At 37.5% G+C, this 27,480-nt stretch overlaps 1 protein-coding gene across 2 annotated transcripts in view; it reads right to left on the bottom strand.

The window, feature by feature from the left end:
- The window catches only part of ABCA5 (ATP binding cassette subfamily A member 5), a 182,831-nt gene extending 172,846 nt beyond the window's left edge, over positions 1-9,985 (bottom strand). For both annotated transcript variants that reach the window (XM_056817224.1, XM_056817225.1), the window contains exon 1: positions 9,646-9,985. The gene's annotated coding sequence lies outside the window, so the exon portion shown is untranslated. The remainder of the gene's footprint in view (positions 1-9,645) is intronic.
- Between the last annotated feature and the right edge of the window lie 17,495 nt (positions 9,986-27,480).

The following is a 27,480-nucleotide window of genomic DNA, read 5'->3' as shown; positions in this document are numbered from 1 at the left end:
TTTTGATTCCACTTCATTGTCTCTTTACTTCTATACTCATACAAATTAATTTTTTTTCCTCTTTCCGTTTCAGTTGTTATCACAAAATAGTTGAAGCTACAGAAAACAAAAATTTGGATTTTTCTGAATTTTTTAACTAACATCTTCACAGTATTCTTTCTCTAGTCATTTTCCAGTGCTTCATAGTGGTGTAGCAATCAATGTAGGATCTCAGAGATGATGCTGGCAAAGTGCAAACCAGTACAAGTACAGATCAGTGAGTTCTACTAGAAATCACAGAGGTCAGCCAAAATGGGAGAGAAGGTACAGGGACCCATTTGATTTTTACCAAATTACCCTCTAAAAAAGCAACAATATAAATGCCTCAAAATAAATTCTGATGCAGCTTAATGCACAAAAAAAGGCATGGTGAAGTAATTTCTTAAACCAAAACAACTTAAGAGGACTGGCTCAAGGGATCTAATGCACCAAGGTGGAGATGGAGCATAGTGATCCAGGGCAGGCCCCACCAATGCAACATGCCTTAGGCACAACTGAAGCAGCAGCCAAGGCTTTCTGAACTCTCAGTCACAGAAAGTAAGGGGGAGTTAGACAACTTCTTAGAAAGAGATTATAGTGGTCCCTTTTCTTGCTCTGGGTTCAAGACTCTTTTTGAATTGCCCATAGGCAGAACCAGGTCCTAGCCCTGGGGAAGTCACAGAGTGTGGAAGTGCATCAGCACTTGCAGCCACAGGGGAGCGGGGTCCCCTGGTCATAGTTTCAAAGTGGAAAAAAGTGCTTGGGTTACTAACAGATCTGAGCAGAGGCTGGGAGAGTATTAAACACAGCTCTCTTCATATTGAAAAAAGTAAAAACAGATAGATCCCAACTGCCAGCTGGGAAGGCAACTAAACAAAGAACCTGAAGCTTGGAACTAAAGTACTCCCCACATCGAAACTACAGAGCCCTACTTTAACAGTTTTTAAACTAAAAGACAGGAAAATGAGTAAACAAAAAAAAAGTATCAACACAGAAAGTTATTTTGGTGAGAGCAGATTCAAACTCAGAAGAAGCTAACAAAGTCAAAACTGCTACATCCAAAGCCTCCAAGAAAAATATTAAGTGTTCTCAATCCCAAAAAAGAATTAATGGAGAAGCTCAAAAGGGATTTTAAAACTCAAATATGGGAGATTGAAGAAAAACTGGGAAAAGAAATGAAAGTGATACAAGAAAATCATGAAAACAGAATCAATAGCTTGGTAAAGGAGAAACAAAACATGATACAGAAATTAAGAGCTTAAAAAACAAAATATTTCAGGTTTAAATGTTAAATGATTACTCTATTGCAAATACGAACTTGGGGAAAGGTTTTGAACAATGATACGTGTATAACCCAGTGGAACTGCTTGTCAGCTCCAGGAGGGGGAAGGAAAGAGAGCATGAAAAATCATGAATCATGTAACCATGGAAAATATTCTAAATAAAACTTTAAAAAAAGAATAGTCCAATTGGTCAGAGGCATAAAAATCTAAAGAAGAGAAGAAATCCTTTAAAAGCAGAATTGGCCAAATGGGAAAAAAATACAAAAATGTACTGAAAAGAAAAAATTCTTAAAAGGCAGACATGGTCATATGGAAAAAGAGATACAAAATTAACTGAGGGAAAGAACTGTTTACAAAGTAGAATTAGCCAAATGGAAAAGGAAGTATAAAAACACACTCAAGAAAATCATGTTTTAAATATTAGAGTTGAGTAAATGAAAGCCAATGACTCCATGAGTTTTGATGTCCATGAGACATCAAAAAATAATTTAAAAGAATTTTTTTTAAATGTGAAATATCTCATGGGAAAAACAAATGACCTGGAAAATAAATCCAGGAGTAGTATTTAAGAAATATTTGGACAACCAGAAAGCCATGATCAAAAAAGAGCTTTGATCTTATCTTTCAAGAAATAATCAAGGAAAACTGCACTGAGGACAAACCAGAAATTGAACAAATCCATCAATTGTCTCCTATAAGAGATCCCAAAAGGATAACTCCCAGGAATATTACAACCAAATTCTAGAATTCCCAAATCAAGGAGAAAATATTGCAAGCAGCCAAAAAGAAACCATTTTCAAATATCCTTGAGCCACAGTCAGGATAACCCAAGATATAACAGCTTCTACATTAAAGGATCTGAGGGTAAAGAGCTAGGACTTGAACTAAGAACCACTTACTCAGCAATGGTGAGCATAATACTTTAGGGGGAAAAATGGGTATTCAATGAAATATAAGATTTTTCAAACATTCCTAAATAAAATAACAGAGCTGAATGGAAAATTTGACTCAAAAATACAAGACAAAATAGAATCATTAAAAACAGGAAAGGGAAATCAAAAGACATTCAATAAGGTTAAACTGTGTACATCACTACATGGGGAGATGATTCTTATAACACCAAAGAACTTTGTCATTCTTAGGGCAGTTAGGGTGTGAGTTGAATAAGATGGAGTGATATAAAAAGTTAAGTTAAATTAAGGCATGAAAAAGATGAATGCATTGGAAGGCAGGGGAAGGGAAAAACAGAATGAAATAAATAACGCACATAAAAGAGGCTTGAAAGAATGTTCACAGTGGAGAGAAAGAGGGGGTTTTGTAAAGAGAGAATGTGAACCCTTCTCTCATCAAAACTGGCTCAATGAGGGAAGAACATACACAACCAATTCGATATAGAAAGCTATCTACCCTACAGGAAAGTAGGAGGGGAAGGGGATAAGAATAGGAGTATGGGACTGGAAAAAAGTGGGCAAACTGAGTGAGGTGGAGGTCTGAAACTAAACAGGGGTAAATAGAATGTAAATTAATACACAGTAATCATACTGGTGCAAATTTTTTTACAAGACTTTTTAATAAAAGTCTCATTTATCAAATACATAAGAGAAATGAGTTGAATTTATACGAACACAAGTTATTCCCCAACTGATAAATGGTCAAAGAATATGAACAGGTAGTTTTCAAACAAAGTAATTAAAGCTCCAAAAAGTCATGCAAAACATGCTCTAAATCACTTTTAATTAGAGAAATGCAAATTAAAACAATTCTGAGGTACCAACCCACACCTATAAGATTGGCTATTATGACAGAAAAGGAAAATGGCAAAACTTGGAGGGGATATGGGAAAGCTAGAACAGAACTGCATTTGTAGGGAGTTGTGAACTGATTTCATCATTCTAGAAAGCAATTTGGACCCATGCCCAAGGTGTTATAAAATAGTACATATCCATTGACTCAGCAATATTATTACTAAGGTTGTTTCCCCAAGAGATAAAAAAACAAAAAGGGGAAGGACCTATATGTACTAAAAATATTTAAAGCAGCAAAGATTTGGAAAGTGAGAGGATATCCATCAATTGGTGAATGACTGAATAAATTTTTGGTATATTATTACAATGGAATATTATGTTGTTAAGAAATGACAAGTAGGAAGAGCTCAGAAAAAACTTGGACTTACATGAACTGAAGCTGAGTGAAATAAGCAGAATTGGGAGAACACTGTACAGTGAGAGGAATACTTTACAATGAATAACTGTGAATAACAGCTATTCTCTGTAATACAATGACCCAAAATTATCCTGAAGGATCCATGATAAAAAAAAATGTCATCTACTTCCAGAGAAAAAGAACCGAGTCTGAATTCAGACCAAAGCAAATTTTTTCACTTTCTTAATTTTTTTCTATTTGTGTTTTCTTCAACAAAAGGATTAATATGGGAAAATATTTCACTTGATTGTACATGTAAAATCTGTATGAAACTGTCTACAAAGGTGGGGTTAGGTGAGGAAGGAGGGAGGGAGAGAATTTGAGACTCAATATTCTTTGGAAAAATGTGGAAACTGTTTTTACATGTAATTGGGAGGAAAATAAAATAAAATAAAAACCATTCAAGTCCAGACTAACACATATTAGTTGTGTAACCTGAGACAAAGCACATTAACTCTCCTATAAAAAAAGACATAATTGATATTACCTCTCAAAACTGATAAGGAAATATTGTATAAATATTTAATGGCTATAGAAATATGAAGTGTTATTACAAAACTAGAAAGACTAGAGAACTTAGTAATTAACTATGTCTGTCAACTAAGGATTAGCCTCACTTAATTTAGGGAAGCAAGCTCTCAACATCAGAAAATTAGTGAGTGATACATGAAACCACAAGGCATTAATTAGGAGCTATAACGTCCATCAGTGGACTCTGTATCCATACCAATGAACTGATCATTAAGATAAGTATTATTAGGGCCTTAGAGATGGAAAATTACTTTAATCAAAAGAACAATGTGGACATATGCCAGAGGTAGCACATCAGGCCAAAAAAAGTAAGGAATACCTGAAGCCCACCTACCAACTACCTTCCAAAGGACAACAAAAATGCCTCAAAACAAATATTTGAGCTACAGAACTAACAGAAGAACGGGTGAAGTAGTGCTGTAGACCAAAATGTCAAGAGACAGCAAGGAGACTAATCTTACTGAGGTATGCAGAAGGAGCATATAACAAGCCTCAGCAGGACTCAGTTGCAATATAGCACAAGTGGCAAGAGAAAGAAAATAACCAGCTTGATCCAAGCTCAGAAGGGTAAAAGTGGTAACCAATCCAATACAGAACAAACAGCAGTGGGAGGACAAAGGCCCTGCAAAATATAGTCAAAACAGAGGTCAGGACTGACTTAGCATAGGCAGCAATGGGAGAACTCAGCTCAAAAGGGTCCAGCCTCAGTAGGATTGGGGAGAACCCAACTCCAACCAGTTAAGCTGAACAGCTACAAACCTCCACAGTAGGTCAAACAGGCCTCTTCTGCACAATGTCCAGTTTAGCTGAGCTGACCCCAAGAACTGGACAGGACTCCTTCCACCCCAAGAAAGGAGCTATGCTTCAGCATACAGGCAAAATCAAAGGATAAAATGAGCAAAAGAGAGAAAAGCCTGATGCTAGAAAAAATTTCAACAGAAAAAATGACAAAAATGCAAGCTCAAAGGACAATAATACAAAAATGAAAAATGTGAAGCCTCAAAAGAAAATATGAAAGAATATTATGCCTAAAGTGAACCCCAGAAAGAGCTCCAAAAAGGGGAAAAATTAGAAAAGAAAATAATAGAAAAATCAATAACTGAGAACAAAAACTTACTAAAGAAAATTTACCTAAAAAAGGAAATACAATAACTCAAACAGGAAAATAACACCCTTCTAAAGAAAGTATAAAGCCTCAAAGAAGAAAATAGCTCTTTAAAATTAGAATTGGACAAATGGAAGCTATTGATTTCATGAGACAGCAGGAAGCAATAAAACCAATACAAAAGAATGAAAAAATGGAAGAAAATTTGAAATGTCATTGAAAAAACAACTGACCTAAATCACGGGATTGCCTGAAAGTCATGATCAAGAAAAGAACCTGGACCCTATATTTAAAGAAATTACCAGGGAAAACAGCCCAGATGTTCTTGAACAAGAGGAAAAAAATAGAATTCAAAAGAATCTACTGATCACCTCCTAAAAAAAAAAGCCCTCAAATTTAAAAATCTATTATAGTCAAATTCCAGAAATCCCAAGCAAAGAAGAAAATAATAAAAGAAAAAAGAAAAAAATTCAAAGATTGTGGAATCATAATGAGGATTACATAGGACCTAAAAGCTTCTACATTAAAGAATCAGAAGGCATGGAACATGATATTCCTTAAGGCAAAGGATCCAGGCTTATATTTAAAAATCAACTATCCAGCAAAACTGAGCATAATATTTCAGGAAAAGAAATTGACATTTAATGAAATAGAAGAATTCCAGGCATTCCTAACAAAATGACCAGTTAAAAAGAAAATCTATGATCAAATTTGATATTCAAAAGAAACATAAAAAGGTAAACCAAAAAAAAAAACTTTAAGGGAATCAGTGGGGTTAAACTTATAATATCCTTGCATGGGAAAGTGGTAATTAGGATACTTAAGAATTCTTTAAGTATAAGGGATACCTAAAGTACTTAATAAACTTAAAGCAATCCAAGGGAAACAATTAAACTGATTATATTCCATACATGAGAAAGTGATAACTAATATACTTAAGATATTTAAAGGTACAAGAGATATTTAAGATACTTAAAATACCTTAAGATAATCAAAGGAAACAATGGGATTAGGTAGATTACATTACTAATAAGAAGGTGATGAGTAAGATGTTTAAGACATCTATGATACTTGAAGCACCTAATATATCTAACTGTATTTAAGGTGCTTAAGGTACTAAAGATATTTAAGAATTTTATCACTAATTAGGGCAATGAATAAGTATATATAGACAGAGAGAAAAGCAAGTAAGTTTAACATAATGGCATATTATTTTTTCAAAAATCAAGGGATAAAATAGTAATACACTGCAAAAAAAGATAAAAAGAGAGATAAATACATTAGTTCAAAGATAAAATAAAACAAAACAGTACATGCTCTCAAGGGGCTCAATCTTTGGTGGCAGACAACATATAAACAACTATATACAAACAAGATATATAAAGGATGAATTAGGGGTAATCTCAGAGAGAAGGCACGAAGATTAACAAGAACAGGTAAATAATATAACCAACTATTCTGGAGAAGAATCTGAAACCATGCCCACAGGGCCATAAAACTATACATACCCTTTGATCTAGCAATACTACTACTGGATCTGTATTCCAAAAAGATTCAAGATGGAGGAAAGAACCTACGTGTAGAAAAATATTTATAGCTGTTCTTTTTGTGTTGGTAAAGAACTGGAAATTGAAGCGATGTCCTTCAACTGGGGAATGGCTAAACAAGTTGTGGTATATACTTGTAACAGAATACTATTGTGCCACTGGAAATGACAAACAAAATGATCACAAAAACAATCTAAAAAGACATATGAAGTGATGCAAAGTGAAGTGAGCAGAACCAGAACACTGTACACATTAATAACCATAATGTATGATGAGCAACTGTAAACAACTTAATTGTTATCAAGCCATGTAATGCTGGACACTTCATTTCTCAGTATCCCAGGCAACTTTCTAAAACTCTTGGTAGAAGTAGAGGACAATCTCACCAGGAGATTTTTAAATAAAATCACAGGTATAGTTAAAACTTAAATTTTTTTTTCATTTAAAAAACTAGTGTGAGAAATTGTATAAGCATTTAAGAACCTATGATGCACAAAGCACTGTGAAAATAGAATGTTAAGTTCCTGGAAAGCAGACACTATTTCATTTTTGCCTTTGTATCACACCAGTGCCTAGCATAGTACCTGGTATGAAAATTAATTAATAAATGCTTGTTAATTAATTGAAATGCTATTTCAATTCAAGTATTCAAAGAAATTATATTAGACTAGACCTAGCTGCTAATATGAGCATTATACAAGAGAAACTTTACTGGACATATAAGAGGATCTTGGCTTTGAATCCTAACCATAACAACTAGGCAAGTCATTTAACCTCGATGAGCCATAATTTCCTCAAAAATGAGAATAATAATACTACAATACCAACCTCTCAGGATTTTTTATGGAGCTCAAAAAGTCATTTATAAATAAGGAAAATGTCAACTATTATACAAGCAGATTAACAAATGATGTTCAATATTCAATAATATAGCCTTTGTTTTCTTACAATTCATACAAGTATCAATCACAATTAATATTAACTGTACTTCAAAATATATAGTTTACTAATCAGACTTCAGAGTAAGAAACACTCCTGGTAACAGTGCCCAAGAGGCTCTCCTTGTTTTCAAGCAATTATACAAAGTTTTCCTTTCAAGAAGAATAACTAAATCTACAATTTCACCTATAAATACTAATAACATGGAATCAATCAAGGATGCTATGGTTTAATTGTGAAATTAAAACATTGAAACCAGTTTCCCTTCCTTCCTTAGCAGTTATTGCAATTTTTTTAAATTAGGAGAAAAAAATAGCTGTTAAATATAAGCTCATTTCATACACCAAAAAAAAAGTGCTCCTAAAAATTTATTAGTAAAATTATACAAATCAAATTTATTTTAATCTAATCATTTTAGGTAAGTGCTAGGAACATTTGCTATTTAAAATAATTCTACATGAATCCTTTTGTAAAGCTATTATTCCTGAAAAATGAGGCATTATTACACCGTGCTTGGAATAGAATACATATAAACAGATTCAAACAAATTGAAGTCGTTTACTTGCTAATAGGCCACAAGTTTTTAAGTTCAGATTTTGTTTAAAGTATACCTAAGTAACCTAAACAAACTTCCAATAGTTACTCAGTAAAAGTCCCACTGATTTCCCAATAGATTTTCTATATTGATTATAAAAGCAAATATCTTTTAAATGGAAACTTTCCAACAAATAATTCCACTCTATGTTGTCACTCCAACATATCAATAAAAAAGTGACCACATTTTAGAACTATTCCTTAAAAATAAAAATTAGTATCCAAAAAGAAACTGTGCCCTTTACCATTATATAGAACCCAAACATCTAAGGTTTATTTGGCTTTTTATGTAAACATTGAGAGAGAGAAACAGAGTTTTTCCTTCTCTTTTGGGATCCACTTTCTTCTTCCATGACAAATCTCCATTATAATCTATGCATTTTCAAATCCTTGTAGTCCAAACATCTTTTCAAAAACCTCTCACCAGTAACATAATCATTTAGTGTCGCCTGCTCCAATCAAATGATCAATGTGACACTTAGTTGATTTTCAGAGTTTTGTTCCCTGTAATAAGGTCTGAAGGATAAAAACATACACAACACAAAGTCACAGTCCCTTCTGCCTCATTAGTTTCATTATAGGTCAAGAGTTCTTAACCTTCTTAGTCATGGATCCTTTTGACAATTTGGTAAATATCCATGGATCTCTTTTAAGATGAATGTTTTTAAAAACGTAAAATAAAATACATAGAATTACAAAGGGAAGTCAAGTCAAGAAGCATTTCTTGACAAATACTCTGTGCCAGCCACTTGTAATGAGCATGGGAAACCTCAAAGGTTGGGGAAAATGAAAATGTGGTTTATTTGGCTTTTTTTTTTTTGAGGGGTGGGGGGGTCTGTTTTTTTTTTTTTAACAAGTTCACAGAACCCAGGTGAAGAGCTCTTGCAATAGGCCAAGAACCAGGTCACAAAAGCAATGCAAGCATATACTCTTCTCTCCTCCACGTCCTCCAACTCACTACTCCAAGGAGACTCCCCAGCCGTCAACACCTCCACCTCTCTCCCAAGGCAGTGGTTCACAAATCAACAACACTGCAGGTGACTGGAGGAGTGCAAAGAAAAAAAAAAATAAACAAACAAGATGACGGGATTATGTCCAACCCCCGCCCTGTCCCCATCACCCAAAGGTCGGTTCCTTACCAAGACTGGCCTCAGCTTCCCCAGACTTAACCTCCTGCCCCTCTCGCAGGAATGCTTTTTCATTTGTCCATCATTAACACCATTATCTCCACCCTGTCCCCCCATACATACATACTTACATACATACATACATACATACATACATACATACATACATATACATACACACTCACTCTTCCAGAAGAAGACGTTTCTGCTTCCTCCCTCTTAGGTTTCTTCCATCCTCCTTCCATCCCTCCCTCGGCCTCCCCGTCGCCCCTCGCCCCCGACCTCGCCTCTCGCCTCACCCGACGGCCTCGGTCCGTAGATCGGACAGACCGTAGCGGGGTCCCCCGCTCCAGCTCCGGCTCGGCTCTTCTCTCCACCTCTTCACTTCGGGCCCTCGGGCGTTGCTTTCAGACTAGTGACTGTTCGGCTAGGGAGGAGTGCGACAGACTTCTTTTTTATTTTTATTTTTCTGTGGAGGAGGAAACGAAGAAGAATGCTAGACTCGGCGGTAATGGGAGCAGCGGCGGCAGCGGTAGCATATAACTAGCTCTGCTGCTCCAGCCGAGCCAAGAGCAACTGCTATGGTGGGGGCTACCCACCTGCTCCTTCGCTGAGACGTGGGGCGGAGAGAGACGAAGGGGGAGGAGCTAGGACGGAGCGCGAGCACCTCCCCTCCCGAAAGCAATCTCCGTTGAGTCCCTTAGGGCAGAGTAGGGATGCGGCAAAAACAGCTAGGCTGACAGCCCTGGAGACTTCTGACCTTGTAAGACCAGGCCAGTCCCTTCCTTAGAGTGGCGCTCTTCTCCCTACGCCCATCATACATCCTTGCTCATTAAACATCTTTCCAGCTTTCTCCTCAGGAACTGCCCTGCCTGAGTTCCCTTATCAACACTGCTTATATTGACTGCCCACTTCTTCATCCTCATGCCCCTTTCTCAGTAAGAATCTGTTGCGCTCTTTCCGCTCCTTTCCTGTTCATTTCCTAGCTTTTCCGTCTTCCTCATCAACATCTTCATCACATCCCTAACCACGCCCGATATCCTCTTATTTACATCTTCTTCCAGCACTTAGCACAGTGCTTGTCAAATAGTAGGAGCATTAAATGTTCATTGTAATGATTCCCACTAGAACCTGAACAAATCTATTCCCCTCATCTCTGCCCCTTCCCCCTCTCAATTGTCCCTCTCTTATCTAATTATCGAACTATTTCTTCCTGTCAGGGACTCATTGATTTTAAAATTGGAGTGTTATTTGACACCTAAAATGGTTTCCTTAATGTTCCCAAATGTAGTATTTCTGAAAAATTTAAAACCACACTCTCTCTCTCTCTGTCTCTGTTTCTCTGTCTCTGTCTCTGTCTCTGTCTCTGTCTCTCTCTCTCTCTCTCTCTCTCTCTCTCTCTCTCTCTCTCTCTCTCTCTCTCTCTCCCCTCTCCCCTTGCTTTATGAGTGAAATGTTTTGTGATAGTCCTCTGACAGAAGGGAGTTGCTCTTGTGAGGACATAGGGTTCTCCCATTCACCCTTGCTTTCTACACTTGCTCTATACAATCCATATCCCTGCAATGTAGTTGTGGCTGTCAGTCCTTGTCCAGGTTCCCAGTTTATATCTAAGAAAAGGTGCATGGGCCAGCCAGAGACCTTGGGGGATAATAGCCCCTTAATGAGTTTGGGTGCTGAGAATAAGATATAAAAGAATGGGAACCATTTCAATGCAAAGCTTTATTAGAAGCAATGGGAAAGAGAAAGAAGGGGGAAAAAGCAAAAGGGAACCAACATACAACTCAGACATACACACTCACATAAAGTAGAACTCATGTAAAAGCAACACTAAGTTGGGGAGCACAGAGACATAGGTGTATTTAGCAGTAAGGTATACCCCTGCTGGAGGGAGTAGTATGCTCCAAAGTACCCTTCCACAGAGTAGTGTTTTTATAATCTGATTTTGGGTGGGCACCCTGGAACTGGCTGATTTGTACATCAGGGGTAGGGCAAAATATTTTGCAGGGGAAGTTTTTTATCAGGGAGATAAAACACAGAGAGGTACACACAGATCTATCAATCTTCAAAAAATATTATCAGCATTTTTTAGTATTATCAGTATTTTACCATGAGTATATTCTAGAAGATTTCAGCCTTCCTCAAGGGAAGACTATCATGGTGGCCTGGAGACCACCAGGCTCAATCCTATAACACTCTCTCTTGCAAATATGATAGTGACTACAGCAATCATATCTTTCTTTAATTCTGTATTTGTTAAAATTACTTAGCTACAGTTTGTTCTAGTTTAATATCGCAGAAGCTGTGCTATAAACTGAAAGAATGTGAGTCCAAAGATATCAGAATTGGGGCCAAAAATTGTCTATTTCTGGGTGTAGTACCACCCAGGGGAGGTGTGAACCTCAGTCTCTTTCTAGTCACTCCAATTCTCTTCAGAGATATAGATCTGTAGTTCCCAGGTATGGATCACCTCTATGCCTGATGTAATGGAGAAAAGGTTTGGAGTTAAGGAAACAGGGTCTAGGAGAGAGACAGCTGATGTTTAGGACTGACTCAGAGAGAGGAGAGGGGGTTTGAAGATTTTCCCCCCTTTACCCTTTAGTCCTTAGCTATGGCTGCTCTCACAGATTTGCTCTTGTCCCTCTTGCCCCCCTCTACTACTAGAGACTTAAATATTTCATCTCAAGAAGATGTCTCCCCCCCCCTTGAGACATCACTCACACTTGATTCAAAACTTGGGGGAAAATATGACTACTTTTATGACAATTATTAACTCAATCAGGGTAATACAAAGGAATAACACAGGGAGAAGAATGGGAATGGATAGTGGGGAAAAAGGGGGTCCCTGTCTCTATCTAAACCCTTTTCCCTCCATCCTCAAGTTTGCGGTGGACTCAGGCTTTAGCAGCCTGAGCCCCCTGAGAGATAGTCAGGTGAACTGACCCTGGGTTTGGTCCCTTGGTCACAGTTAAGACCCAGGGCAACAGGAGCTTTGAAGTAAAGTCTGACAGAGAATCAAAATGCCTTTTCTCAGATTTCTCTTCAATAGTCTTTTCAATTGGGAACTGTCGGGGTGAAGGATTTCCAGTCACAAGCAGGGAAAAGGTGGGTAACCCTCAGGAGAAAATCTTATTCACCCCTCCCTCTTCAGCTTCTCCAGACTGAGAGACCAACTGTTCTTCAGAAGGAACTTTCTGCTCCTCAAGATTCCAGCCTCCTGGGGCCCCTCCCTGGTTGAAGAGAAAGATTCACACACTCTTCAGCCTGGCACTTTTTCTTTAGTGCCAGCCTCTGTCACAAATCATTCATTTCCTGTTGTTTGCGTGGAGCCACCCTTGCCCATGCCAGCTACTGATCTTCTATGTCTATTCTAATTCATCTATGTTACTTATTACCATCTAACCTTCCCCCCTCCCAAAATAATGAATCTTATCCTAATTTGTCTATTTGCTAACCTAAACTCCTATCTTATGCTAAGACTGAGTTGTGGGAAGTGGATTAGGATTATGTGCCAAGAAAGTTTTTACAATATAAAAATGTCTAAATACAAAGTTCATTCCTATTGCAATCAATATGAAATTTAACTCTCAAGTAAAATTGAACTATTCTATGCCTTATGTGATAGTAATTCCAATGTAACAATTCATAACATTTATATATATATATATATATATATGTACATATATATACATCCATTAACTTGTACTAATTGAAGTTTGGTTCATTCTGTCCCTATGTTACCTCTCTAGTTACAACATTCCCTTTTCCACCCTAAATTACTCTGTTCCTGTCTGTTAACATCCTTTCTATCTATATTAGTGAATTAGATCGTTAGTATGTTACATATGTACATGTCTGGGTTTTTTACACCTTTACATATGTTACATGTTATTTATACATATATACACATCTTCTGGTACTAGAGATCTATTTATAGATATACAATTTAATGGCTATCTTTATTTTTGGCACAGCCCCTAATGTCAGTGTGAAATTTTTTCAAGTTCTAGATATGTTGTGGTAGATGCATACTTACTCCTCTTCAGGAAATCCTTTTCTCATGTTGCCTGAAGATCTATCATTCATTTTTCCTGTGTAGATTCCAATGTGCATGTGGATGCAATTCCCTAAATGTGAAATTAATGTGATCAGCGATTCTTATGTGACCCATTTTCCTGAAGTTCATTCCCCATATTGTCTTTGATTCAAAGTTCTTTCCAGTTGTCTTTGATGTTGCTTGAAGTTTGTCAACGGTTCAGGGTACCTTCTCCTTTACAGGATACATAGTTGTCTATCATCTCTCCTTGAAAAATGATCTCAGGTATCCGGAACTACAGGATCATGTGTGAATGTAAGGTTAATGTATGTATGCATGTAAGAGTGAATATGTTGATGCATGTGAGCGAAACTTTATATAGGATGTTTGTGCCATCTTCACGTGTGCAAATGAGATTTTTCTTATGTGTAATGAAAGTAGATATCTTTCTTAATGTGTGATTGTAAGGTAACTATTATATTCCTGTGTGGTTGATTGTAGAAGTTAATGATATTTTAGTCTATGCTTGAGATGGAAATTTGTATACATGTTTACTATCTGTGTTGGGCACTATTCTGTTTCAGTTTCACTGTCTCTGTTTAGTATCTCTATTTCTTTCTGTGCATTTTTGTTAGATTCATGGGCTTTTTGTTTATCAAGGGTTGTTCTTGGAGCATCTGTGTTTGCATAGATTCTGGGGCTTCCATTAAGTTGTCTTCTGGCATGTTTTCATGGGAGTAGTGACGTTTAACATAAGATGCATGAAACTGTTAGTTAATATCTCCATGGGATGCCCTCCCTCTCTTCCTCCCTCTGGAGAGATTGTATTTTAGGTGGAGGATGAGGGATATTGGTACCCTATTTCAGTTCTCTTTTGTAATCTGTTTTGGGTACTTTTGGTTTCAGAATCATGGTTCCAAGCAATAAATTTAATTTGGTAAGATGCTTCAATTTTGCTCATTTGTTTCTCCTACTTTTTCTTTTAAAATACCTTTGTAATATTGAATTCTCTGGGAGGAAAGGAGGAATACATATATCAGAAATATAGGCATATAAAAACAAAAGACCAATAAAAACAGAAAACTACATTATGTTTAAGGGCATAATAAACAATGCATAATAATAATACTTAACATTTACATAGCACTTTAAAGTTTGCAAAGGGATTTACATCCCACAGTCATTGATCTTCACAACATTGTGAAAAAGCAGCTATTATAATCTCTATTTTATGGATAAGGAAACTAAAGGCTGAGAAAGGTAAGCTCCTTATGAAAGGGACTATCTCTTAGCTTTCTTTTTATTCTTCAGCACTTAGCACAATGCCTGGAATATAACAAGCACTAAATAAATATTTACTGACTGACTTATCCAGGACCAATGCTTTATCCACTTTGCCTTTGAGAGCCTCCAGCAGTCTCCCTGAAGGTCCAAGGATACCCTGTGTAAGTGTGACAATCTGGTTGAGTAATGGAGATGAGAGAAACTGTGTGCTCAAGCCACATGTGTAGGCATCACACAGTGTTCTGCCATAGCATGGAGGTTCGTTTATTATTTAGGGTTTCAATTACATACTTCTTTGGCACACAATCAATTTTCTACATATATGTTTCCATGGAACTTAACAACAAGACCTAAGGAGATAGCCTAAGGAGATAGTCATTGTTGCTATAGATGAATGACCTTAAAAGGGTGATCTAGATTTTAGTTCTCCCTGACCTAGGAGAATAATTGTTACTTTGGGTCAGCTTTCACAATTAATCACAATTACTTAGGAGATAGGTAACAAAACATTTCATAGCTAGGTGCAAGGTTAAAGGGCAATTTAATGACCAGATTTGGGGTTTTCCTCAATTTACAAGTCACGTTTTTCTTGTTTCACTTGGGTACTTGGAGATGTTGCTCTGGCTATTGCAATATAACAAACCAGTGAAGTGTATCCTGTCAACCTGGGCTTGAAGGTGATTAATGTTCTTGGCTTATAATGGGAGTGAATGTAACTCTGTGAAGAGAGAAAGGAGGGTGGTAATGATCTTTAGGTTTTAATTCTGCAAATGTAATCTTTTAGGGTAATAACCTAGGGGAATTAAAGTGGGATATAGACATATTGATCCTATAAGTATTTCCTCTCATATTAGTTCTCCTGTATTGGGGAGAGAATAATAATCATAACAAGTCCATTAGGAAAGTTGGAGAGAGAAAAGTCACAGAAGGGAGCTAGTGGGAGGCTTTTGTTCTTGGGGGGCTGCCTTGCAGTTCCTGGCTTCCCAGACTGTGACCGTGTCAACCAGTTGGGGTATGTTGACTCCCTGCACTTTGCCACCTACCTGCCTCACTTTATATATGTGCACTGAATGACATAACATCTAAACAGTTAAAGGAAAAGTTAGTTAGAGGAAGAAAAAGGCATTGAAAATAGAATAAGTGAGGACATCAATATACTTCATTCAGAATTAGACAAATCTAACAAAATTAGAAGTAAGAGTAAAAAATTAAGGAACTGGGTAGAATTTTACAAAAGTTATATATGGGAGATCTCTTGTGATGACTAAAAGTGAATAAATAAAAAGTATTATGATAAATATTCTTAGCTATGAATGGCACCTGTTTGAAAATTAGCAATGACTTAGGACAGAGGAGTCAAACACTGGAGCTATAGACTTAATTCAGACCGAATCAGAATAAAATGTAATTGACAAATATTTAACCAAACAAATGAAAATATAATGTAGATAGTATAAATATATTGCTTTCTAAGTTAGTATGTAGTCTACAAGAACCCTACTGTTTAGGATCTGTTTTGATCTACAGTTTAGTGTCCCTCATTTCTTTTAAGTTTAGGACATTAGAATATCACAAATGTGAAAAAAATATCAAATACATCCTTTGTGAAATATAACATTATAAAAATTATGTTTAAGGGCCTTTTAAGAAGGCTACATAACGTAAACTCAAAGAATTGATAAGAATAAATAATAGAAATAAAAGTAATTTCATCAAAGAAAATGACACTTAGATATATATACCAAAACTTTGGGATATAGCCAAAATAAATTTTTGGGGAAAATATATATAACACTAAAGACTTTTACTAATAAAAAAGGAAAAATGCCAACCTATGATTTGCTCATGTAACTAAAAAATAAAGATAACCCTAACCCTACAGATATGCCATCCTGAGAAATAGAACATTTTCAATAGTGTCTTTTGAGGTTACCTTATGAGAAAAGCAATTGAACTCAGTTTGGCTCCTGCTTGTCAGTTTTATGGTTCCAGACCATTTCTAGCTGCTTTAGATGATATCATGTTTCAGATCCCTGTTGCAGTTGGATTACTGTTCTTTTTTTCTTTCCAGATTTGTTTTATCAAAAAGAATTACTTTCAAGTAAGAGTACACAGTGAAGTATCTTCACTTGAAACAAAAGAGCCCAAGACCACCAATATCTTCCTCTTTACATTTTTAGCTAAAAAAGATGTGCCATTGAAGATTCCTAATCTTCAATCTTTTCATTGTTTTCATTTCATTGTTATTTTCAGGTGATCAGTGACATTTCATTTCCATAATAAATGGAATAAAGGACAAATGGAAAAAATGCTGTTCAGTGTCATCCTAAAAAATGATATCTTTTGTAAGCCAAGAATGAGAGAGCATACTGCATTTAAGGAGGGTAAGAAGAGAGTTATGGAGGCTATATTATAAAATCATTCTAGTCTTCGCGGAGAAAGGTCATTCTTTTAAGGACTGCCAGAAAGGGAGTCTTTGATTAAAAAAACAACACTCTTAAAATAATTTATATTGTTTTTATAACCTAATTTAATACTATATTGCTGCCCTTTTCTTCTTTGCCAAAGTAGCAGGAAAATGATTTTTATAAGTACTTTTGACATTCTTTTGCCACACATGTATTGTATGTCAACACTAAAAGTCCACTTTGATCATTTTTTTAAAAGAGAGAGGAAAAAATTTAGGATGAAGGAGAATTTGTTGTATGTGGAACAAGTGTTCCAGACCACATGGTGAAAGGAGGTGGTGGGTTTGGTTGGATCTTTGGGATAGGAATTTTGAGGGGCATGGAAACAAGGAATCAGGAGGCAAGAGATGGGAAATAAGTTTTGGATGATGACCTAAAGAAATTCAGAATCACTAAGATGGGTAGAGTATGAGTAGGTGTGACAATATTCATTATAGAATAGAAGGTGCTCATCCTCTTTTCAGAGAATTCTGGGGATCAGGCAGATGAAAAGTGCAATGTGAGATGGAAGGCACCCAAGCAGATAAGAGTCCCTATTTCACTGCTCCACTTCCTTCTTGAAAGTTGGAGATTAAGCAGAAGATAGTGTAGCAGTATTAGGAAGTCCAGCTCTCCACCAATTTTCCTCTTTCTTCAAGGCCCAGAAGAAAATAGAAGGCCTGAGATCAAAGGAAAGGTTGTTCCTCTTCAAACTGATGGTTTGTCACATTGGGGGAACATGGAGGGAAGAAATAAAGGTAGGAGAAGGTGGAAGTTGATAAATGCTGGCAAAGATGGAAGGCATGCTGCTAGCCCCTAGCAGCCTTCCCTTGGTAGACATAAGAAACAGGAAACAGAAGGGTTTGGTGTTCAGAGGAAGGTCTAGCTCTTCTTTTTGCCTAAAGCTATATATTAGGTGGATAGGGCAAGAAGTGGATATTAAAAAATAAGTAAGATAGGATTGTATGAGAAAGAGGCTGAAAAAAAGATAAGGACTTGAAACCAAATAAAAACTAAATCATGTAGGTGATTTAGGTCTTGGGCTAGTGGAACTTGTTGAGAAAAAATTTTGAGAATGAGGAAAATCTGCAGGAGTACATTTTTGAGACTCAGATACATGATTAGATTCTATTTCTATGCTCAGAGAGGAAAAGGATACAGAACAATTAAGGAAGAAATAAAAGGATTAGTGATAAATGAGGATCAAGGATGATGAGACCTAAAGAGGGAGATTCAAGAAGAAAAAGTAGGTACAGACAGTGCTATTATAATATTTATTTTGAAAACACAAATTTATTCCAATGCAATTGATATACTAGAGAATAATTTGAGTATAACATGAATTTCTCATTTGCTGATAGAAAAATCATATTCCTAAAAACTATGAGTATGTAGAAAACAGCACCATTTCTAATAATTCACAAGTTATAACCCTTCTAACTCCCATTGCCACAAGCAAACTTAAGGACTTTTTTAAGGTAAAATGCCATATTTGTTGAGTATCTTCTGGTGTAATAAGAGTTGATCTTGTGAAAAGGGAATTACCCTCCCTTTGTTTTCTTTGATGAAATCAGTCAGGAACTTGAAGATTCTTTATCATTGATGTGCAAGTACAGACACACCCTCAGAGACAGGAGATAGATCCCATTGGTGTTGCCCCCCTGCTGGGAGCCATCAGGCAACAATGCCTTGACAGAGTCACTTGTGGTAGGTAAGGAAGCCACAGAGTGGCCCTTGACAAGATGTGATTGCCCACTCAGTCCCCCTTGTATGATCTCTCTCATTAATATCCCTTACCTGTAGGATTGACATGATTACTATTCCCCTAGTCTCAGAAGGAATAATGTAAGAGCAAAATATCTTCACCCTAATTCCCCCAAAACATCACCAAAAGATCAGACCCTCAAACCCAACCCCAAAAGACTATCATGGGTTAACTTTTCCTTAGGTACATAATCCCCAGTAAAACCAGAGCTACAGGCCAAGCCCAAAACTTTCCCACAGAAAGTTATTCTCATGAAGCCTGCACACAAATCAATCATAAAGGCCCATAAAAAATGTATAGGTACACTAAGCTTCAACATGCCTCAGTGACTTGACCTTACAAACCAGCAACTCACCAGTGGGAAACTCCCTAGTAAATCTTGAGAAATGACCAGTCTAATATTAAATCTGAATTGTGTCCCCAGTACCCCTCAGCCTCAATGATATGAGTGTTGAATTATCTTTTAAGAACTTTTGATTTATTATTTCTTTTTATTAAAAGCAACAAGTAATTATTTATAAGAATATAGAATGTTAATCAAGTGATTTGTTAAAAGTTAATGTATCATTTTTCCAATTATCTCCATTTAGACATGTGTGTTAGGTAATATATCTGTGTGCCAAGAAAATGGGTATAGAAATAAACACCAAGCCTGGGGATGGTGGAGCAGTTATCAGATGCAAAGCATTCCCATGGCTGTAAAGATACAGCTGTCTTCTGTTTGTTATTTTTTTGACTGATCATTCACCACCTGTCTGGACCCCCTGGAGTTGCGAGTGAGGCTGGACCTTGCCCATGGCACCCTGCTAGGTGGTGTGAGGCAAATTAAGGAACTATGATTGGGTCCTGAGATGTGACATGGGAGAGCAAGTAGGTGGAGAAAATAGCTTACAAAGGCATGACCAGAGGTCTGAAGACACATTCTTGCATTGGTAACACTCTTGCTGGAGACACTGCTGTGCTGGTGACTCTTGCTGAAGAGACTATCAAGGACTTCTGACTGGAGATTGGGCCTTTGTCAGTGATGAGCTTTGGGTATTTACCTAACTTCTCTCTACCTCTTTCCTATATTTCCCTCTCTTTACTATCACTACTTTGATGTAATAGAGCTACTCATAATAAAGCCTCATAATTTAATTATTACAATTTAGTGACCTTTTAACTATTACAATCCTTATCTATACATCCTTCCCATTACTGCTCCCCTATCTTTTGCCACAAGCATCTTAGAGTTGAGGTCCACCAAAGCTGGATAGTTTTTCATTTGATCAACCCATCCCTATGAGAATCAGGGTGAAGCTCAAAAAGCTGTCCAAAGTCACCTCTACTGCCTCTATTTATTGTAGTATTTATACATTTCTTAGCCATATAATGTGTAAAAAACTGTTCTGCTATTTTTATTAGGTTCCTATCTTTTTAAAGTGTCATCAATGAAGTTTTTGAGTGTTATGGTCCTAACCTCACTTTTCTAATAAAGTTTTTATTTCTTAATTTTTCATAGCATGGTGATTTTAGGGGTACATATATTCCTTTATAATGAAACTCACTGTAGTTGGGAAGATATGATCAGGTAAGAAAAGCTAGGTGGAAAAATTGAAGGATGTAGCAAATTGAGTGAATTTGTGATTAGGGAAAATTTGTGAAATAATTTAGTTCAAATCAGGAAAGCTGAGGTATGGCTGTGGAATCATTAGGACTAAAGAAAGGCAGCTCATTGGTATTGTTGTTAGTTAATAAAAATGATAATTGGCTGTAAAATATTGAATTAAGGATTACTTAGAGTTATGGTATAGAAAATACACCAAATAGTTGTATTTTCTTAAACAAAGTGTTAACCTCAACCTGTATGGGAAAAGAGGGAAAATTGTTCAATGCTTTGCAGCAAGTGTGTAATGTGTTTATTTCTGCCACAGCCAAATGAGTGTAATTTGTGTTCTGAGTCATCTTCTTCCTGGAAGAAAAGGTGAAAAGATTGGGAAATTTTCTCTGTGTACTCCAAGGATGTATAATTAAGGCTTCAATGGGTGGGTGGAGGGGGGGGGGAAGCAATTTAAAGACAAGGAAGGAACACATTTGACCCTTCTCGTGATAATGGCATCCAGCTACAAAAGTGCAGCTTTAAAAGAATTAAAGTTCTTTCTTAAGTGGAAGCTCTTAAGGAAGAAGCTGCTTCACTTTGAAAGAATAATATAATAGAACCACAGCAGTAATGAATCAACAGTTATTAAGCATCTTCTATGTGGCAAGCACTATGCTAAGCTATGGAATATAAAAAGAGGCAAAAAGCTGCCTTCCAGCAGCTCATAATTTAATGATTAGTATTATCCCACAATCAGGCTAAAGAACTATATGCCAAAAATTCTAATAAAGGGAAAGGACTGTCAATGTACATTCCTCAAACTAAATTCCTTATGCACGAGGGCTTTCCCTGGTGTTCATGAATTAAAAAAAGTTTTTTTGAAAACTGAATTTCAATCAAATTGGTTTTGTTTGCAGTCCTATATAATTATATATCTAAAACATTATTCTGAAAAGGGGTTTATAGTTTTCATCAACTGCTAACAGGGTCCATAAACAGAAAATAAAAAATAAATAAACATTAAGTACCCTACCATAGAGAGTAACTAGAGTATAAAGAAAGATTAGATTGTAAACTCTTCGAAGGTAGCATCTGTCTTTTGCTTTTTTTTATCCCCAGCATTTAGCATAATACTTGATACATAACAGACACTTAATAAATGTTTATTGATTGATCAAATATCTATTAAGATGATCAAAAGTTCACAGGAGAAGAAATATAAAAATAGTCAGTAATAAAAACCATTATTTTCAAATGTTAATACACAAATGCCCAAAGTGTAGTAAACAAGCAAACTAGAGGTTGCCATATAAGGATACAAATTTACCCTATTCCTCACTACATTTTAGAGTGCTGTATTTAGAGTTAGGAAGAGTTGAGTTCAAATCCAGTTTTCAAATCCTTACTAACTGTATGACCAATGGAAAAATCACTTAAAGTCTCTGCCTTAGTATCCTCATTTGTAAAAATAGGACAGAACAATAGTACCTACTTCCAGGATTGTTTTGAGGATAAATAAGATATTGTTTTTAAAGCTCTTTGCAAACCTTAAAGTTACATATAAATTTAAGCTATGTTGCTGAGAATGATATTGATAAATCTGGATAGGTCTACTTTATTCAAAAGAAAAAAGAAAAGATAAAGGAAAATTCATGTGAAGAAATAACAAAAACCAGAAGAATTAAGCATAGTGAAGAATGTTCCAAGAAAAGGAAAGTAAACGTGTTTTTTTTTTTTGTCATTGGAGTATACTATAGAATCAACTACCTGAACAGGAAGAGTAAAGAAATGAGGACTTCAGGCAACAGATCACAAGCCTAACTCAAAGATATGATATAGTAGTAATGGGTGTAAACCTTAAAATTTCTTAGACTTATAAATGTTGGAAATTTCACCATTGGGAAATTTCATACTTGAAAAATTTCCTATTGATAGTGGGTCTTGGCTATTGGAATGTGAACCCCATTAGCATGGGAGGTTCCTCCTCCTCCCTTCTTAAGATTACTTTAGGACAGAAACCTTTTGCTGAAAAATGGAAAGGACTTTGACCTATGCTTAAGCATAGAATAGGAATTTCTTTGAGTCATGATTGATTTTAGAATTGATACAATGGAGATACTTGGAAGGACAGAATCAAGTCTTGGAAATTGCAATCTCCACCCTACTCAGTACTAACAGGATTTAGGAAGGGCTGCAGCCTAGATCAAAATTTAATTATTCCAATCTCTACCCTACTCAGGGTAACAGGATTTAGGAAGGGCTGTAGCAAAAGATCAAGATTTAATTATTTGAGAATATGACCTCCAACAGACATGTGCAAAGCCACAGACCTCTGGGAGGTCCTGGGTTAAGCTAGAGCCACCATTGGCACAGGGAAAATGATGGACAGTGATTGGTAGATGTGAGAACTGAGGGGAGGGAACTTGGATGGTTTCCTTAAAGATAGAGGGGTCTGAGGACTGAAGGGTGGTTGGAGAGTTTTGGCTCTAAGTGGTTGGAGAGGTGCTCTGAGAAGCTTGCTCTGAAGGAAGCTGGAGGTGGGGGCCCTGAGACTGTTTCTCCATTTTGGTCACGTGAGTAATAGGGAATGATCTCCTTTCTTTGCCCCAGCTATCTAAGGGCTTGGGCCTTTTGGCCCAGCCTAAACAGAAGGGGTATTTAAGCCCTATTCCCTTCTCTCCCCTTTCTCTCTCCCTCTCTCTCTCTCTATCTCTAATTCCTTTCTTCCTCCTGTTTGTAATTAAACTCTATAAAAGGTTGACGGCTGACTTGAGTTTTCATTTAGGAATTACATAGCTGAATTCCTTGGCGACCTTAAATTAATATATATCAGTCTTTTAAAGTGATTTCCTTGTCACATGGGTCAGTCAAATTAGTCAATAAATATGCATTAAGAACCTACTATGTACAAGGCACATAAGTGCTAGGGATACAAAGACTAGTAAAAGACAGTCCCATTATCAAAGAGCACACAAAATAACTATACACAAACAGGATAAATGAGAAATAATCAACAGAGAGAAGGCATTAGAATTAAGGGAGGGAGGGGTCCAGAAAGACTTTCCAAAGAAGGTAAGATTCTAGTTAGGGTTTGAAGGAAGATAGGAAAACCAGAAGGGAGAGCATCCTATGAAAGGGAGATGAAATGCCTGGAGTGTATTTTTTCAAGAAAATCAGGGATTAGTGGCACTATATTGAAGAGTACTTGGAGAGAAGTTGAAAAATACTGTAAAGCTTGGGATGATTTGGGAGGAACAAGTTTTGAAGGACTTTAAATGCCAAAGAGAAGATATTATATTTGATCCTGAGGGGTAATAGGAAGCCTCTGGAATTTTCTGAGGTAGTAGAGGGGAAAATTTGGGAAGTATATTATGTATGTGATATGGTCATTCCTGTATTTAAGGTAAACCACTTTGATAGATGAATAAAGGAGAGATTGAGGTGGGAGACAATTGTGCCAGGGTGACCAACTAGCAGCCTATTACAATAGTCTGGGCATAAGGTGGAAAGGGACTACACAAGGGTGGTGGTAAGGGGGTAAACATATAAGATGTTACAAAGATTAAAAGGTCTTAGCAACTGATTGGTAATAGTGATTATGACAGTAGCAGATGTGTGATGGGGGGCTGAGAATGAAGACAGTAAAAAATAAAAATGGTACCCTAGGTTGTGAGCCTGGTTGACTGGGAGGATGGTAGTAATAGTAGTATCAATAAAGGTACACATATATGTATATATACACACACACACACATATATATATATATATATATATATATATATATATATAAAGATATATACAGTATAGATGGTAGTAATGGCAGTATCAATAGTAATAGGGAAGTTTTAAAGGGGAAAGTGGTAGTCTCTCGGTGACCGAGAATGACAATTGTCTTTGTGCATTATCATCTATTGATGTACCCTCATGTGGCTTTGAAGTCCAAAGACCGAGGCGCAGAGTTTGTGGCACATGGGGCATGGGATGCCAGTTGTTAAGGGAGGTGCGGTTGTGGCCTGGTGTCGGCGTTCACACGCAGCGGCAAGACGTTGATGTCGTTCATCTTCAAAGGTGGTGGCGGCATGGTTAATGTGGGTTCGCCAGCTGCTTCTGACAGAGGCAGCGAGTTCTAGTTGCTTCGGTGTAATGCCGCCCACTTCAAGTTTGACTTTAACTGATCCTTGAATCTTTTCTTTGGTCAGCCTTGTTTCCTGAGTCCAGCTGACAGTTCGCCATAGAATACCTGTCTTGGTATTCGCTGTGGGTCCATGCAGATGACGTGTCCAGACCATCGTAGCTGGGTTTTGAGGACCATTACTTCGATGCTGGTGGAGTTGGCTTTGTCGAAGACTTCCTTGTTGGTGATACGGTCCTGCCATCGGATCCTCATGATTGACCGGAGAGAGCATTGGTGGAATTGCTCCATATGTTTCATGTGCTTCCAGTACAGTGTCCATGTCTCGCAACCGTACAGGAGCGAGCTGAGGACCACTGTGTTATACACTTTGAGCTTCGTCGCAGTTCTTACACCTCTGTGTTGGAGGACTTTGGAGCACAGCCGCCCAAGTGCCTGGCTGGCCTTTTGGATCCTGGCATTAATCTCGTGGTCTAGGGACCCGTCATTGGCGATGGTGCTGCCCAGGTACTTGAAAGTGTTGACATTAGAAAGCTGCATGCTGTCAATTGTAATGCACGGCTGGTTAGTTGGCCTCCCTGGTGCAGGTTGGAACAGCACCTCTGTTTTGCTGAGGCTGATAGTCACGCCAAACAGTTTTGTTGCTGTAGAGAACTTGTCCACAATGGTTTGGAGATGATTTTCTTGGTGGGCCATGAGAGCACAGTTATCTGCGAAGAGAGCTTCTAGGATGAGTCTCTCTGTTGTCTTTGTTTTTGCAGTCAGGTGGCGAAAGTAGAATAGTGAGCCATCCAGTCGGTATTTGTCTAGATCTAGGTATAGGTCTAGATCCATCACAGCATGTCGTAATACTTGGGTGAAGTATAGGTTGAATAGTACCGGAGCAAGGACACAGCCTTGTTTCACGCCATTGGAGATGTTGAAGAGATCAGAAGTCTCTCCACCAGATAGGACTTCCCCTGCCATGTCGACATGAAAGAGCTGGATCAGTTTGACAAATTTTGCTGGGCAACTGAGCTTGTTAAGGATCACCCACAATGCATCCCTGTTCACTGTATCGAACGCCCTTGTCAGGTCTATGAAGACAATGTAGAGACTCAGGTTCTGCTCAAGGCATTTTTCCTGCATTTGCCTCACCATGAAGACCATGTCAATGGTGCTACGATCTGGTCAGAAGCCACATTGTGATTCAGGCAGGTTTTTCTCTGAAACAGATGACAGGAGTCTGTTGAGTATAACACGGGTGAGGATCTTTCTAGCAGTGGAGAGTAGTGAGATGCCTCTATAGTTGTCACAGGCTGCTCGTGAGCCTTTGTTCTTGTATAGGGCTACGATGGAGGCATCTCTGAGTTCTGGGGGCATATCTTCGTCTTCCCATATGCTGGTCAGCACTATATGGAATGCCTGGAGGGCCTTTCCATTTAAGGCCTTGTACACCTCAGTTGGGATCCCGTCTTTACCGTGTGCCTTGCCTGCACTCATTTGTTTAATGGCTTTTTGGACTTCCTCTATTGAAGGAGGGACATCAAGTTGTTCAATGGTGAGGTTTTGGAGGATCTGGTCAAGGGCTCTTTGGTCGACTGAAGAGGGTCGGTTGAGAAGCTGACTGAAGTGTTCTTTCCACCTGTTGCTGATGCCTTTCTTATCTTTTATGAGAGTGTCACCGTCAGAGGATAGCAAGGGAGTGTTGGTGGGTTTTAATGGCCCATAGACAGTTTTGAGGGCACTGAAAAATTGTTTGTAGTTTTTTGTATCAGCAAAGCGCTGGATTTTTTCTGCCTTTTTTTTCCCCCACCATTGGTCTTGCATCTTCCTGATCTCACACTGTGCCATGGCTGGGAGAGACTTGAATCTGTCCTTTTTAGGAGCAGAGTTTGGGTTACTTTGCCACTCCATAAAGGCTTTGTTCTTTTTGCTCAATGGGTCTTCAATAGCAGTGTTGTTCTTGTCGAACCAGCCTTGGTGGTTGCATTGTTTGGGGCCTAGGACTGCCTTTGATGTTTTCTTCTCTGCATCTCTGAACTGGTTCCATTTCTCCATTGAGCTTCCAGTGAGTGGTCCCTTGGCAGACAGCTTGTCGTCCAGGCAGGACTGGAATGTTTGCAAATAAGATGGATCTCTAAGATGACTCACATTGTAAAATGCGCGAACTATCTGGGCACAGTTTGCATGGCGAGGCTCAATGCGCATTTGAAGAGTCGCTCTAACCAATCAGTGGTCTGTCCAGCATTCAGCTCCTCTCATGGCTCTGGTGATCTGTACATCTCGCCAGCTTACAATGATGTAGTCAATGAGATGCCACTGGTTTGATCGTGGGTGCATCCATGTTGTTTTATATTTGTTCGCCATTCTGAACACAGTGTTCGTGATGGTGAGTTCGAACTCTGAGCATTTGCTGAGTAGTAGTAGGCCATTGTTGTTCTTTTTGCCCACACCGTGTTTGCCGAGCACTCCTTTCCATCTTTCATGGTCCTGGCCAACGCGGGCGTTGAAGTCTCCCAGTAGTATCAGGAAAAGATAATGTTTGGTTTTGGACATGTTGAGTTTAAGATGTCAACTGCTCATCCATTTTGAGCTATTTAATAGGTAGTTACTGATGCAAGACTGGAAGTTAGCAGAGAGGAAAAGGCTGAATTAATAGATTTTTCTACCTTTGTGAGGTTTTTATGCCCTAATACATGTTTAATTTTTTTGTGAAGATGCCATGCACAGTAGAGAAATAGGTATTCTACTTTCAATTCCCATTCAATATTCTCCAAAGGTCTATTTTATATCTGACTTTTCTAAAATTATATTCATTTCTAACTTCTTTGTTGTTTAAAGTTAAATACACTTAGGTCCAAGAAAGGTAAATTAAAGTCCTCCCATGTGAATAGTTTTACTGTCTATTTCCT

This window comes from Monodelphis domestica, chromosome 2 (genome assembly GCF_027887165.1).
Source record: "Monodelphis domestica isolate mMonDom1 chromosome 2, mMonDom1.pri, whole genome shotgun sequence".
NCBI classification, from domain to species: Eukaryota; Metazoa; Chordata; class Mammalia; order Didelphimorphia; family Didelphidae; genus Monodelphis; species Monodelphis domestica.
The sequence above is the reverse complement of the archived record's forward strand: the minus strand, read 5'-3'. Positions and strand labels throughout refer to the sequence as shown.